We start from the raw sequence: 15,882 nt of genomic DNA on the forward strand, positions 1-15,882 counted from the left end.
CAGTCTATAGGCCAGTGTGGCCCTCTAAGACCTCCAGTGCAGCCCTTTGACTGAATCCAAATTTCATAGAACAAATCCCCTTAATAAAAGGATTTGTTCTGCAAAACTTGGACTCAAAAGGCCACACACAAAGACCTAGAAGGCCACATGTGGCCTGGAAGAGGCAGGTTCCTCACCCCTGATCTATTATATCCCAGGGACCGTATAAAGCTTTGGCTGCAAAGTATGTAATCAGTCTGATTTCGACAATGTCCATGTGTAGAGTCATCTTTGGGTTGTTGAAAAAGAGTGTTTGCTGCAATCAGTGAGTTATCTTAAAAACTCTATTAGTCTCTGCCCTGCTTCATTTTGTACTCCAAGGCCAAACTTGCCTGTTATTCCAGTTATCTTTTGATTTTGGGTGTTTTTGGTGTTGTTTCTAGAAGATGTTGTAGGTATTCACAGAACTGATCAACTTTGGCCTCTTCAGTGTCAGTGGTTGCTGCATAGACTTGTATTACTGTGATGTTGAATGGTTTGCCTTGGATCCAAACATATCATTCTGCAATTTTTGAGATTATATCCCAGTATTGCTTTTCTTACCTTTTACTGACTCTGAGGGCTACTCCATTTCTTCTAAGGAATTCTTGCCCACAGTAGGCTATGTAGTGATCACCTGAATTAAATCCACCCATTCCCATGCATTTAAGTTCACTGACACCCAAGATGTTGATGTTAAACTTTGCCTCTCCTGTTTGACCACATTCAACTTACCTTAGGTCATAGATCTTACATTCCAGTTTCCTATGCAGCATCCAACTTTCCTTTCATCACCAGATGCACCTGCAGCTGAGCTTCCTTTCAGCTTTGGCCCAGCCATTTTGTTAGTTATAGAGCTACTTGTAATTGTTCTCCACTGTTCCTCAGCAGTGTGTTAGACATCTTCTGACCTGAGGGGCTCATCTTCTGGTGTTAGCTCTTTATAATTTTAATACTGTGTATGAGGTTTTCTTGGCAAATTACTGGAGAGTTTGCCATTTCCTTATCCAGTGGATCACCTTTTGTCAAAACTCTCTGCTATGGCTAATCCTGGGTAAGCCTGTATAGCATAGCTTATGGTTTCAATTGAGCTACATGAGCCCCTCTGCTTTGACAAAGCAGTGATCCAGGTTAGGATTGAAGAGGTCAGGGAACCATGTTTTTAGGAGTGCTCTGTACCCCAAAATACCAACACACCGGGTCCTGCTCGAATGAATTCGACTTAAGCCTTCTCACAGCCAAAGAAAAACAAAGTTTATTACAGATTTGCCATAATGGGTAGTCAAATCTCACCCTTTGTGATGCTCTTTTTCACAAGCGGGCCAGATTCCATCTGAGGTAGATGGAATCTGAGCACCTTCAGGGAGGCAAGATGAAACTTATATACACAAAAATTGTGGGAGGGATCTAGGGTGGTCCTGGGAGGGGAGTTCAAGGGGGCTCCCACAGTCTAAACCCCATCAGGATTACCTGTGTGACCTTGAGCAAATTACTTAACCTCTTGGGGCCTCAGCTTCTTCGTCTTTAAGATGAAGTGGTTGGACTAGATATTCTAAAAGATTTTTTTCCAGCTCTGAACTCTAAAACTTGTTAATTGAATTGCATTCCCCACAAAGTGATGAACAAGCAACCAAAATCTGAACTGAGGAGTGTACAGCTTAATCTAAAGAAGTGTGACAATCCTGATAATTTTAATGTTAAATGGGAAGCCAAATGTTAGCTTGGACAGGCATTTATTTTCTGTTCATTTTATGCAGACGAATGTTTATTAAACACCTGCTGTGTGCGGGGCAGACACAAAGAAAACAGCCACTGCCACAAAGGAAGTTACATTATTCTATTGAACTGTGTTTCTTAACCTAGGGTCCACAAACCCCTTGGATGTGGGAGGAGGGGATTGCATGTTTATTTTCACCAACCTCCAGTTGAAACTTAGCATTTCCTTCAATTGCTTTTTTAAAAATTCTGATTAAGGGGTCCATAGGCCTCATCAGATTGCCAAAGAAGTCCATGATACAAAGAACATTCAGGAATCCCCTCCTTCCTTCCTCCTCCCCCATATGGATGAGTTTTCCTGAAAAGGCAATAGAGATGTCACTGAGAACTAATTAGTCCCAGCCTCCCTTTAGCTGCCTGGTCACCCAGGGGCATAAAAAGTTGCACTCACTGGCAGTTACCACACCCTGCCCAACCACTAGACAAATTTCCATATGTAAAGGATGTGGGGGAAGAGGGGTGGTAGGAGGAAGCATTCTTACTGAAGCTAAGTACTGCAATATCTTTGTTGCATATCCTTGCTGTTAAGGCAAAATAAACCTCCTCTTCAGTGATTTATAATAGGGCTCATTTTGTTGCCAAGGCCCATTCCTCACACCCTGCTCCAAGAGGTAGCAGCTGAAGCAAGCCTTCAAGGAAGGGAATGATTCTGCAAAGAGTAGTTGAAGAAAAAGAGAATGTATTCCAGGGTTGAGAGATAACAACCTACCTATAAGAATGCTAAGAGGTAGAAGATGGTCCTGTTTGACTGGAATGTATATTTGGTGAAGAAATGTAATATGTAATTTCTAAGGCAAGTTGGAGCTGGACTGTGGAGGGTAGGATGTTGTTGAGTCGTTTTAGTTTGTCTGACTCTCTGGGACCCCATTTGGGTTTTTCTTGGCAAAGATATTAGAGTGGCTTGACATTCCCTTCTCCAGCTTATTTTATAGATGAGGAACAGAGGCAAATGGCGTTAAGTAATTTGCCCATGGCCACACAGGTCATATTTGAACTCACATTCTCCTGACTCTTAGGCCAACACTCTATCCACTGAGCCACCTAGCTGTTCCTCGATGTTCATATTTTTATATTAAAGGACATAGTGAACTACTGATGATTTTTGACCAGTATAGCAGGTGAAAAATTAAGTGATTGAGGAAACAAAAGTTCAAGCTTACAAGCATATCTATTTATTAAATAATGCGTATCAACTGTGTAAGAAATGGGAGGGGGAGTTTTGTTTCCACAGAACTAAAGGTGTGCTTCCCTGCCCTCCCCCACCCCAGCTTTAGCAGAGACCAGGCCTCAAGGTTGGTCAGGTGAGAGGTTAGAGGCTTGTATGCATGTGCATACTTTCTGAGAAGGCAGTCTAGGGAATTAGAGAGGTCAAACCCACTTGAACCAGTTCAAGCTTATCTAGGGTCTGGTCTTGGTCAAGAATCCAGGCCTACTGACTTGTATAATTTGCATATGTTAAAAAGGGAAAGTAGGGGAAGTAAAAGAATATAGTTTAATCCTAAACTAAGACAAGGAAAATCTAATTAACTTCACTTTTGCTTCTGTATCCCTATTATCCTATTTATATAAGCTGTATAACCTAGGAAAACTATGTAAAAAAAACAAAGATTGTAAACTAACCATGACTCTAGCAGGAGTGGAGGGAATGGTTACCCCTGCTCCTGCAGCTGTATCAGAGTGAGTGTTCCCGTGAGCACTGCACCCGCTCTCCTGGGGAGCGTAATAAAATGCCTTCCTCTGCCCATTCTGGTCCTGAGTTCTTTGGGTGTGAATGGGCAAATCACATGGGTTTTCCTAAGGTCAAGTGAAGGGAAGCAACAGGCAGCAGAAGCTTGCCAGGCTTACTCCTGGATCTTGTCTTGGGGTGTCCTGTGATCCCCACTGCGGTGTTAAGAGGGCTACCACTCTGGATTCCCTTGGGGAACCCTGTGGTCTGCACGGCCTTCTTAAGGGGACATCACATGGGACTTCTGGCCCTGTCTCGGGAGCCTTGTGATTTTACTGCCATCCTAAGGGGCCATCACTTGGGTCTTCCTTAGGGTCTGACCCCTAGAAGGCCCTGTGATCTCCACAGATTAAGGGATGGCTACCACTTGGTCTTCCTCTGGGAGTCCTGTGGTCTGTACAGCCTTCCCTAGGGATTATCACAGGGTTCTTCTTCAGGACTTTGGCCCTGCCTAGGAAGTCCAGTGATCCCCAAAACCACGTTTCTCACAACTGCTAACAAATTTGAACCAGTTACCTTCTTCGGTTTTGGCACTAGACCCCAAATACAAGGGGAGACAGACTTTTATGAATTAAAAACAATAAAATAAGACCAGTTAATTAAAATAAAACAATTTAACAGGATACAAAATTAGGTAATCTGATTTCTAATTAGAGGAAAGATTAGGGACTTTCCAAGTTGGAAGGGGGAAAGTGAACAGGTGGAATTCCCTGAATACCGAAAAAGAGATATCCCACTCCCCCCAAGTGTCTATAAACAATCAAAGGAACATGAAAATGATAGCTGACTGATCCGTGTAGGGCCTGTTTTTGATAAGACATATGGGTTACTGGAGATATATAATTGTATGAAAACTCCTTGCATCAGACTTTGGGTCTGACCGGGTTTCTGGTCATCATAATTAGGTCTCTAAACAACAAGTAAAGGTGGTCCAGCTTCCCAACCATGCAAGGCTAAGTTCAAACAATGAAATATAACATTCCCTCACAATTCCTACAATTGGATAAAGTTTTCTCATAAGACAGAAATTGGACTAAACCCATAATTGAATAAAAAGGGATCTGAGGTAGCTCCAGAGTTGAGTCACAAGATGGAGTCAATGTGGTTTATCCAATTCCCACTACTACTTGCTGTTCAAATCCCCTCAACTGCCTCAATTCTCCCTTTTGATTCATGGGGGAGTGGCAACCCATTCCCCCCATAGATCATTTACCTGTAAGCCTAATCTATAAGTTTTTCATGTATTTGAAATCAGAATTATGTAATTCATATGTATGTCAGGCTACAGATCAAACTATTCATAGGGTTAACAATGGACTAATTTTGAAGAAAGAATTTTACAGGTCATCAAGGTAACCAAGAAATCTGAAACATAAACACCATGAAACAAAAGATCAAAGCAATAGCAGTACAATAATGATCAACATTAACTAGCATCAAATCTCTTTGTACCCTCGTAACCCACTCCCAGTGTCCATTTAAAAAGTCTCATGTAGTCACCTAGTCCCTGGATATTTTCTCTGGGACATTTTGGAATGGGCTTCATTCTCAGGACAGCTCTGAATGGGGCTCTGCTTCTGTGGTCCCAAATTACTTATAGTGTTGTACCAGAAGCGAGCGAGACACACCACAGAGTATAAGTTTTAAGTGGAGAATTTATTAGCCGGTGGCCATTGGGGTACGGCACCACAAATCAATGGCAAATGTGTTGGGTTGATGGCTTGGCTTATATAGGATATGGGGGTACAGGGCAGGGGGGAACAGGAACAAAGGTCCTGGCTGATCCAAAGATTCAGTCAGGTTATCGTACTAGTGGGATAATCTCATTTACATTCCTTGGTGGAGTCATGGAGTCCCAGGGGGTTTGCTAAATGCCAAAGATATCTGAGTCCATTCTTTCTGGGGGTGCTTGTCAGTAGCTAGGGGTTTCTCAGGGGTTCCTAATTTTCCTTGTATTACAATAGAAACTTCTAGATAATTCTGTTAAAATCTGCTAGTAACATGACAATTTAATATATCCTACTACATTTGGTTTTCCAATAACTAGCTCATGTGATGAAAACCAACTCAAACCTTAGGGAGCTAATACTATTAACTACAGAGCTATGAGAACATCAAATTAAGAACCTATAATTCACCTGAGACTTTAGAGATTTTCAGTTTTTATATACTAAACCCTGTACCTGATATAAGAATCTTGAAAAAAAAATTCATGAGGGTCTAACTTGCAAAAATGAACTCTTTTATCTTTTAAAATTATCAGACATTTTTTTAAAATGGGAAAATTATTTCACTTTCTTCACAATTATCAATACAATTTTATATGTAAAATCCTTAATCCAATTTTGAGAACTTATTACTAAAATATTCCCTACTAGATACAAGCCAATCATATATATGTGTGTGTATATATATATATGTGTATGTATGTTTGTAGTTCTTAGAGAAAACAATCTAATGCTGTTGCTTCCTCAAAACTTATTATTCCATTTTATTAGAAAACTTTTATATTACATCTTTGTCTTATTACTTTGTTTAATTATTCCCTTTGGAGGATATCATCCCTGTATTTTAATTTCATCTCAAGTACAGATTAAAATTGTAAGATTTTTCATACTTGAATTCTATTACAGTAACTCAGATATATTCCAGCATCAATCTATTAATTAATAGATTTAGTATTGTATTTATATAGCTTCTACTGTTCATCTACCATGATTATGAAAATTTGCTATAAAAGGAAAGGAGGGAAAAAGTTACAACATTGTTAAGACTAGTACCCTCAAGGGCACAGACTGACCTGACATACTGGAACAAGGGGAAACTTCCCTTAGTTCTGTTTGATTCCAGACATGAGTCATATCTGACAGCTAATGATGTAGTCACAAGGTATCAAAATCCAGGCTAACTCGGTAGGGAAACTTCCTGTTCAGAAAGGAAATACCACGATGGGAAAATTAAGTTAAGAGGATCCTACCTTAGGCCACCCCAAAGTCATCCCCTCAGCTATTCGCAGGGACAGATATCTACCTGTAGTTCTCAGACTGCAACACATGACACTTTCTACTATTGGACTCATGACAATTTAGACAACCAACCCTGTAATCAAAAACTCAAAACAATAGTAAATTATAGTCCCAAGAGTTTTTACCTCCAATAGCAAAATTTCACTAACCACAGCTTAGGGCCTGAATATTATTAATTTCTTATGTTTCCCTAACAGTTACAATTCATTTATCTTTTACTTATAAATTAAAACTAGCCTTATGCTGGGGTTTTAGACATACAGCAAATACCTGAAAGTTGACTTATATTAATGTATTGAAGTTACATATTTAAACCACCCTATATATTTTCATAATTCCTGGAAATGATAGCCAGAAATTTTCAAATGAAAATTCATTTTATTATAGTAAGTTTATTATTATCTGTTTTAAAACAAAATATCCCCAATTAAATATTTCAAATATCTATTTTAAGAGCTTAATACATAATTTAACAGCATCCAGATAAAAAAGAAGTTATCTTTTTAACAGTATTTCTGATTCAATGATATCCTAAATTTTAAAATATAAGAAAAATTTTCAGAAATCCAATAATAACATATATGATACCATGTATTTAAAACATAAAACAAAACTTATTACCAGTCAGATGACATAAATTCAGCTTAATGCATTTCTACACTATTTTACATAGAGAATCATTAATCTTATTACTGTGGGCATTTTATACTAATCACATCTACAATCTGGTATACGGTTATCAAAAATGGAGTAATTACATCAGTTTAATAATAATAATAGTCAATATTTATATATAGTGCTTCCCATATGCCACTTTCTGTGTCAAGCACTTCACAATCATTTTATCATTTTGATCCTCACAATAACCCTGGGAGGTGGATACCATTATTATTTTCCTCCTTACAGATCAGAATATTGAGGCAAACAGAGATAAGATACCTCGTTTAAGATGTCACAGCTAATAAATTTCTGAGACCAGAGTGTACGATGTTTTTTGTTGTTGAGCGTACTTTATTTATGAACCAGATCTGAGATGAGAATCATTAACAGGATCAGAAGGGGAGGGTCTCTGAGCTGGGGTGGAAGTCAGAGTAGAATCTCTGAGCTGGGATTGCTGATTTAGGAGTCCCCTGATCTGGGATAGGGGTCAGCTGAGCTGGGATGGGGTTTGGGGGTTGCGGTCAGGGAGTCCCTGATCTGGGATAGGAGTCAGGAAAAGGATCTCTGAGCTAAGGTGGGGGTGGGGTGAAATGAGGCCCCTTTTCAGTTTCAATCACTCCATTCCTCAACTAAATTTTAATCACTTTTAAGTTACTCCCTGAGTTAAGCAATCTTTGCTCTTCTCATGGTCAGGGAAAGGTTAATAAGAGGCAAACTGCAAAACTCATTGTAAGTAAAGTAGATTTTAGTGTAAGTAAGGTGGATTTTAGTATGTGTAAAGTGGATTTTTGTTATTATTTCTTAGAGTTCAGTTTCCCAGAATCCACAGGCATAACAATTTCTGTTTCCCAGGCTCATGGTTCAAAATATCTTCACCATGCTTGTGCAGCATTATATAATGATAAATAATATAAGCATCTGTGCTTAAATTGTCAACATCTACTGCGGCTGCACAGTGAGATACAGGGATGAGATGATGTAAACTCGTGAGGCTGTTGGTGGCAATATGCCTTCTTTTTCTGTTGCCCTATAAAGCAGGTGGGCACTGGTCAGTGAGTTGGGGAACATTTAGGGTTGAATGCACAAGCTGGAATGCTGTGTGTGCCTTGACCAGCCCCCATCAAGGCTTGGGGGGAATCTGTGTTTGCCTCAGCTGGCCCCCGTTGAGGCTTGAGGGGACTTAGGGGAATTCACAAGCTGTGCCTGTCTCTATTGACCCCATCTAGACATAGAGGTGGTTGTCTCCCACTCCTCCCTGGTCCCTGCAAGAAGCGTAATTAGGGAATGCTGTAGGAGTTGGTGCTCAGCAACTCTCTTGTGAGAACACTAGACTAGAATAAAGATTATTAACCCCTTAGAAGATCAGCCATCCTGTGTGCTAGTGTTATTTGTTTTACACACACACACACACACACACACACATGTTTGTGTGTGTGTGTATATATATACGCATATATATATACACACACACATATATGCATTCACTCTGGGTTTACTTTCAAACTAGCAGCCTTACTTCATTACACTAAAACAGTAAGTCTGTCAATCTTCAGGGGAAAATTTATCTAAGTTCTATTTACCCCTAAAACTTTTGCAGAATTTAGTTCTTAGTGTTCCTTAAAACAAATTCTACAGTATCACCTCAAAACTCACCAAAATATTTACAATGATAAATCTCTAATCTCCTTAATCTCCAAACCTCCAAAATCTACTAAGATCAGTTCTACAAACCAAGAAAAAGTTTTTCCTTTCTTTGACATGACTTTATCTCTGTAATTCCAATGTGAATTGGAGGCTGAAATGACAGAGAAAAGGTATTTTACAGGTTTTTTTTGTTTTCATCCAAATCTCCCATCGAAAATCTAAAGTGGGAGTTAGTCCTACTTAGTAGGACAACTACTTTAAGTATGAAACATTATTAATCTTCCCCTACATTATAAACTCTTTGGCTACAGCTTATTAGCAATTTTTCAGAGTAGCTGTATTTTCCCTTTAGAAGTCTTTCAAGGTAACAGAATCTGCAAACAACACTAAACACAACACAAGATGAAGATTTCTCCAGGAAAAACACAGACAAAATGATAAGACAAACACCTAAGAGGCAGATGAGGAGTAGAAAGAACTGGATATAAAGAAGAAACCATCACTTAAAGCTGCCCCAGCAAAACCGATAGTTCATCTGATCAGAATAAGCTAGCCTTAATTTCTTCAATTTCCAGCAATGAAGATTGACAAATTGGGGCCAGTACAAATTACCACTTGAATCCCTTGCTGATTTATGCCATATATCACATAACTCAATAGCCTGCTGTTCAGTCATTTCCATAACTATCAGACTCTCTGATCCCACACTAACAAAAGTTTATTTAAGGGGAAACCCACCAATATTTCATTACCACTGGAACTCACAATGCTTCCCCAAGGGAAAACCTAATCATTACCTTAAATTTAACCTTAACTTAATCCTAAAGTTAACACTAAGCTCTCCTCTACTGGGGGAAAAACTAATCCTAAACTTAAGGCTAAGTTCTCCTCTGCTGGGGGAAACTAAACTTAAACTTAAGCTAAATCCTAAACTTAAACTTAAACCTTACCTTAGCTCAGAAGAATTTGGGATCGAGAGCAGGAGTCTGACTTTCAGGGCAGTCTTCCATGAAAAAGTCCCTCAATGAAAGATTAACCAGAGTACTCTGGGGAGTTATTCTGGAAGGTATTAGGGCCAGGGGTCAGAGTCCTGACTTTACTTGGCTCAGTTCATCAAAAACTATAGTGGGTGAAAGATGAAATGACAGGAAAGAAAGGTTCAAGTTTACAAGCAAATCCATGAAATAATGCATGCCAATTGCTAACAAATTTTAACCATTGGCCTTCCTCAGCTTTGGCACTAGACCCCAAATACAAGGGGAGACAGACTTTTATGCATTAAAAATACTCAAATAAGACCAATTAATTAAAACAATTTAGCAGGATACAAAATTAGGTAATCTGATTTCTAATTAGAGAAAACATTAAGGACTTTTCAATTTGGAAGGGGGAGAGTGGACAGGTGGAATTCCCTGAATACAGAAAAAGAGATATCCCACTCCCCCCAAGTGTCTATAAACAATCAAAGGAAGTTGGAAACAATAGCTGATTGATCAGTGTAGGGCCTGTTTTTTTTAGATAAGATGTATAGGTTGCTGTAGATATATAATTATGAGAAAACTCCTTGCATCAAACTTTGGGTCTGACCGTGTTTCTGGTCAGCATAACAGATGCTTGCTTAAGGATCTCTGAGCAACAGATAAAGGTGGTCCAACTTCCCAGCCCTGCAAGGCTACATTCTCTCATAATTCCTACAACTAGATAAAGTTTTCTCACAAGACAGAAATTGGACTAGGCCCATAATTGAATAAAAAGGGAACTGAGGTAGCTCCAGAGTTGAGTCACAAGATAGAGTCATTGCGGTTCATCCAATTTCCCTTACCACTTGCTGTACTAATTTCAATTCTTTCACCAGGATATATAATGAGTCTAACCTGTGCAATAGGAAAATTACTGTGTGGAAAATGGTTTATGGTGGGAAGAGATTGTTACTGGGGAGGCCAATTAGGAGTCTGTTAGAGTAGTTCAGGCTCTCAGCTTGTGATAGCCCTTCAATTAAAAGGATGTCCTTATACTTGGAGAGAAGGGGACAGATGTAAGTAATGTAGAGATAGAATAGACAAGATTTTGAAATCCTTGAATATATAGCAAGTAAGGGAAAGGAAAAGTCAAAGATGACCTCAGTGACTTCATATCTGGGTAAGTAGGAGGATGCTGGTATTTAGAAGAAAAGTGGGTTTAAGGGGAAAAAATGAAGAGTTCTGTTTTGATTATATTAATTTGATTTGACCTATCGATATCCAGGTGGATATCATAAGAGCTTGGGAGCCACCATCTGTAGAGAAAATGGAATTCATGGGAATAAAAGAACTCATCATTCTGTTTAGTCTTCCCACTCCATAACATTTAATGAGTACTCATGTACCTGATAGAGTTTGACTCTGTCTGATAATCTTCATGTTATATGTAAGGCAAAGGTGATGCCTAACCCACCAAAAAAAAAAAATCTTTCTAAACAAGCTGTTTATACAAACTACTCAGCCTCCAAGACCTATTAATTTTTTCACACCAATGAAATCACAATTCAATATTCCCTCTTCACTCCTTCCCAAAATTATATGAATACTAAACTTTAAAATACATGTGAATATCTACTTGTGTGTTTAGTAATTAGTAGTCAATTTTCGAGTCATTATTCCAACAAACATTTGCTAAGCTCCCACTATGTGTTCGATACTTTTTATTCTCAGGGAAGAGTTTTTACCTAGCACTGAGACTGAGAACTTATCTTTTCTTAGATTATACCCCTCCTTTCACACTCCTTTCTGACCTCTCCAAGTTCACTCCACCCTGAGCTTTTTATCTCATTCCTTCTGGAATTTGCCCCCTCCTCCCCAGAAAACAGGAAATAAAATCCAAAATTCTACTCCCAGTTCTGTCTTCCCTCCTCTTCAGTTTCAAAGATAACTTCTCAGATACCATTATGGAATACACATTAACTATATTCATCCAGGCTGAAATGAAAGTAATTTCTTTCTCAGAAGGTCTTCCTGACTAGCTAACTCCGTATTAGGCTTCCTCTCTTACCTCTAGAAGGTTCATTTTAAGCCATTTCTCCAAAATACTAAGTACTCTTTGGTAGTTTACCAAATAATAGTGTACCAAACCTGGTCAAAATTGTCAGTGTGTTCAAAAGTTATAATGAAACAAACCAATTGACAAGTGTGCTGAAACAAAGAATTTCTATGCACAGATTAATGTACATATTTATCATCTCCTATCAGGTATTCGGAGCTCTAGTGTTTTACTATAAGTACTTAATTTTCCTTTGGTGTTGATATTTCTTATTCTTAGCCCCACAGTCTCTATTTTGTAAATGTCCCAATGTCACCCCCAGCCTCTTGTGCTAAAAAAAAAAAAAATTGGGTGAAATGCCCTATTTCATAGTGATGAGGTCAGGGAACCATGTGTTTTAGGGGTGCTTGAGACCCCAAAATGCCAACACTCTGGGTCTTGCTCGAATGAATTTGACTCAAGCCTCCTCACAACCAAAGAGAAAAACAAAGTTTATTACAGATTCGCCATAATGGATAGTCTTAAGAAATCATTTTTTATAAAATTTTTTATAAAATTTTATAAAATTTTTATAAAATTTGTGATGCTTGTTTTCCAGAAGCCAGACAGATTCAATCTGAGGTAAATTGAATTTGAGCATCTTCATGGAGGCAAGATGAAACTTATATACAGAAAGATTGTGAGAGAGATCTAGGGTGGTCCTGGGGTGATGGGAGGAGGGGTTTAGGGAGAATCTTGAGGAGGAGTCTAAGGATGGGACTTGGGGTGAGATCAGACTCCAGGAACCAAGAGAATGGGATTTAAGGGTGGGAAGTAGCTGAAGGCTACCTGGAAATAACAGACAATGTAGGGCTAGGCTAGTTTAAGGGTAACAGATTTGGGCACAGGCACTTTGATAGGATCAAGGGTGGGAAGTAGGTGGACAATGGAGGGCTAGGCTAGGTTATGAGTAACCTAGAGATTTGGGCCTAGAGATGATGAAAGGCTTATGGCCTCAGGCAAACGCCTTTTCTGGTGGGAAGATTCAAGGACAGTTCAAGGGGGCTCCCATAGTCTAAACCCCATCAATAGTTCCCTAGTTAACCTAAGTTAATTAAATGGTGCAACAAAATAAGACATCTATAGTTCCCATGAAACACAAAGCCAGCTTAGGTTGGAAATATATCCAGTATGCCAAATGGGGATGAGAAAGTATGAGTCAATAGTATATCCTTAGAAAAATGCATCTAGATCCTTTGGTATGACAAGAAAAGATCCTTAGCATATCACAGAGGCTTGGCTTTCCCCCCTCTCCTTTGACACATTTTGATCAGGGGTCTGGGAAATTGAGGTAAGTAACCATGATGGTTAGTGAAGGGAAGATAGCTGTTGTGTATATGGTTGGAATATAGCTGGATAAAAGGTTAGAATGGGGGTGGGGAATCTGAGGCCTTGTCCCCATCCCTGGGTTAAACCAATGGATGACAATGTTAGTGTTTTTTCTCCCTTGAAATTGCTTTGTATTTACATTTATTTATATGTGTACATGTTGTATCCTTCCAGTAGAATGTAAACTCCTTAAGGGATAGGACTGTTTTATTTTTGCTGAATTGATGGGAGAGGATGCCTAGATAGAGGAGGGAAGGTAACTAATTGGCCCAGCCTCTCCTTTCTCCCCAGCTAGGTCAAATCATATCCATCCTTATAAGACTGGTCTTCTGTTTTTTAACTGATAGCTTTAAGAGAGCTAACTTCCTTGTAACATTTAGTCTAACCTCATTTTACAGATAAGAAAACTGAGGTGGATAGAGATTAAGCCACAAAGCTAACTAAATACTGTGGCAGTCAGGTTTGAAATTCTATCCCTCTGACTGCAAATACATACAACACAGTAGTTTAAGGACTAGACGAACCCAGTGGTATGAGCTAGAGTTTCAAGTCATAACCACTGATATGTATATAGTATCCTCAGGTTTGCAGAGGATTTTACAGCAGCCTCTTAACTATGTGTTGCTTGCAGAATAAGTAGATCTCTAAAAGACAGGTCCTTTCTTTGCCTATAATGAATGGTTCTTCTCCCTACCTCAAGTCTCCTCCCTGATCCATCTTCCATAGGCCTGGCCAACTAATATTCCAGAAGCACAGGTCTAATCATGTCCTTCTGCTGCTCAGTAATCTCAAATAGCTACCTATTACCCCTAAAATAAATTACAAACTCCTTTGTTTAGTATTTAAAGCCCTTTACAAAGCCTACCTTTCCAAGTTTATTACACATCACTCCCCTTCATACATTCTTTATTCCAATCAAACTGGCCTGCTAAGTATTCCTGTACATAACATATCCATTTTTCATCCTTTGCATAGTGTTTCCTCAAAGCTTGAAATGCAAGCCTTCCTTAAGTCCAACTCCTGGAATCCCTAGGTTTTTTCAAAGCACCCATCAAGTGCCACCTCTTACTGGAAGCCTTTCCTGTTGTGATACTCTGAAGCTCCCCAAGTGTTTTTCCCTGCCATCACATTCTTTATATTAATTTGTATATAACACATATACGTGAATATATACACATACATACACACACATGTTGTCTCTCTTTATAGAATATAAACTTCTTGAGGGCTGAACCTGTTTCATTTTCATCTTTATGTCCCTAGTGCCTAGGACAGTGCCTGGCATATAATTGTTATTCAGTCATTTCAATCACATCTGACTCTCGGTGACCCTGTGTGGAGTGAGACCGCCCGCCAGCAATTAATTAAAAAAATCAGAGGGCTCTCAAATTTAGGAACAGAAAAACTTCTTTATTATGATCCCGGATCAGTAGGGAGAGGCGGGGCCCAAAGGGCAAAACCCAGCCTTATACTCTAATGTAAACAAGCCCCGCCCCACCACCACTGGTCTTTTATTCTCATTGGTGGAGTCCAGGCTTGAAATTTCTCGGAAATCTACTGCCCCAGGTACAATTTAGCCAATGCTGAACCCTTAAAGACACTTTTTCCTTATTTGGCTAGGACACGGTTCAGGTAATTTTTTTTTTTAGTAACTGGAGACTTAGGCCTAGCTGTCAATCAGAAGCTCTGAGTCCCCACCTCCATTTATCCCACTCAATTCACAGAAAGGCTGAGATCCAGATTCCATGAGAGGGCTTCACCATCCCACTCAATTCCATTTGGGGTTTTTTGGCAAAGAGTAGTTTGCCATTTCCTTCTCTAGCTCATTTTACAGATGAGGAAACTGAGGCAAACAGGGTTAAGTGAGTTGCAATGACTGAACGATAACAGCAACAATTTGCATGTTGTCTCCCCCATTAGATTTTGAGCTCCTCAAGGGCAGGGACTGTCTTTTACCTTTCTTTGAATCTCCAGTTCTCTCAAAAAATGTTGTCAGTCTTATTGACCAACTGACTACTCAAAAATCTTTAGCTTCCTGTATGAGTTCAAAAATCCTTATCGATTCTAGGATAAAATACAATATCCCAGCCTGGCCTTTAAAATCCTTCACAATACCACTTTCTGATTAGTTTTTGTTTTACTTCCCTTCACATACTAGGTTTCAGTCCACTTGGCCTGATAGCTGTTCCCCAGACGTAGTGTTTCTTTTCCCCAAGCACTCCCTCATTTCTATAATGCAGTCTCTCCTCAGCTCTGCTGCTTTGAAGCCCTAACTTTGTTCAGGGCACAGCTCAATTTCTGCCTCCTACTCTAGGCCATTTCTGTTGCTCCCTGCTTGGAGGGGTGGGGGGAATGGGAAAGGGGACCCTAGTTCATACATTCTCCTTCTTCAGTGATCTTTGTGTTATTTTGTATATACTTTGTATTTAATTCTCCGTGTCCCTATTCTATCTCCCCCAAAGAATATGAGCTTGAGGGGAAGGTTTGTTTCACGTTTGTAATAAAACTAACATCTATATAGCACTTTAAGGTTTGCAAAGCACTTTATGTATATGTATGTATCTACTGCCTAGCATAGTGCCCTGCCTATAGTAAGCCCTTTATAATATCTGTTGAATTGAATTGTGAGCCATGTACATCAGCGGATCA

The sequence above is a fragment of the Trichosurus vulpecula genome, chromosome 5 (genome assembly GCF_011100635.1).
Source record: "Trichosurus vulpecula isolate mTriVul1 chromosome 5, mTriVul1.pri, whole genome shotgun sequence".
Classification (NCBI taxonomy): Eukaryota; Metazoa; Chordata; class Mammalia; order Diprotodontia; family Phalangeridae; genus Trichosurus; species Trichosurus vulpecula.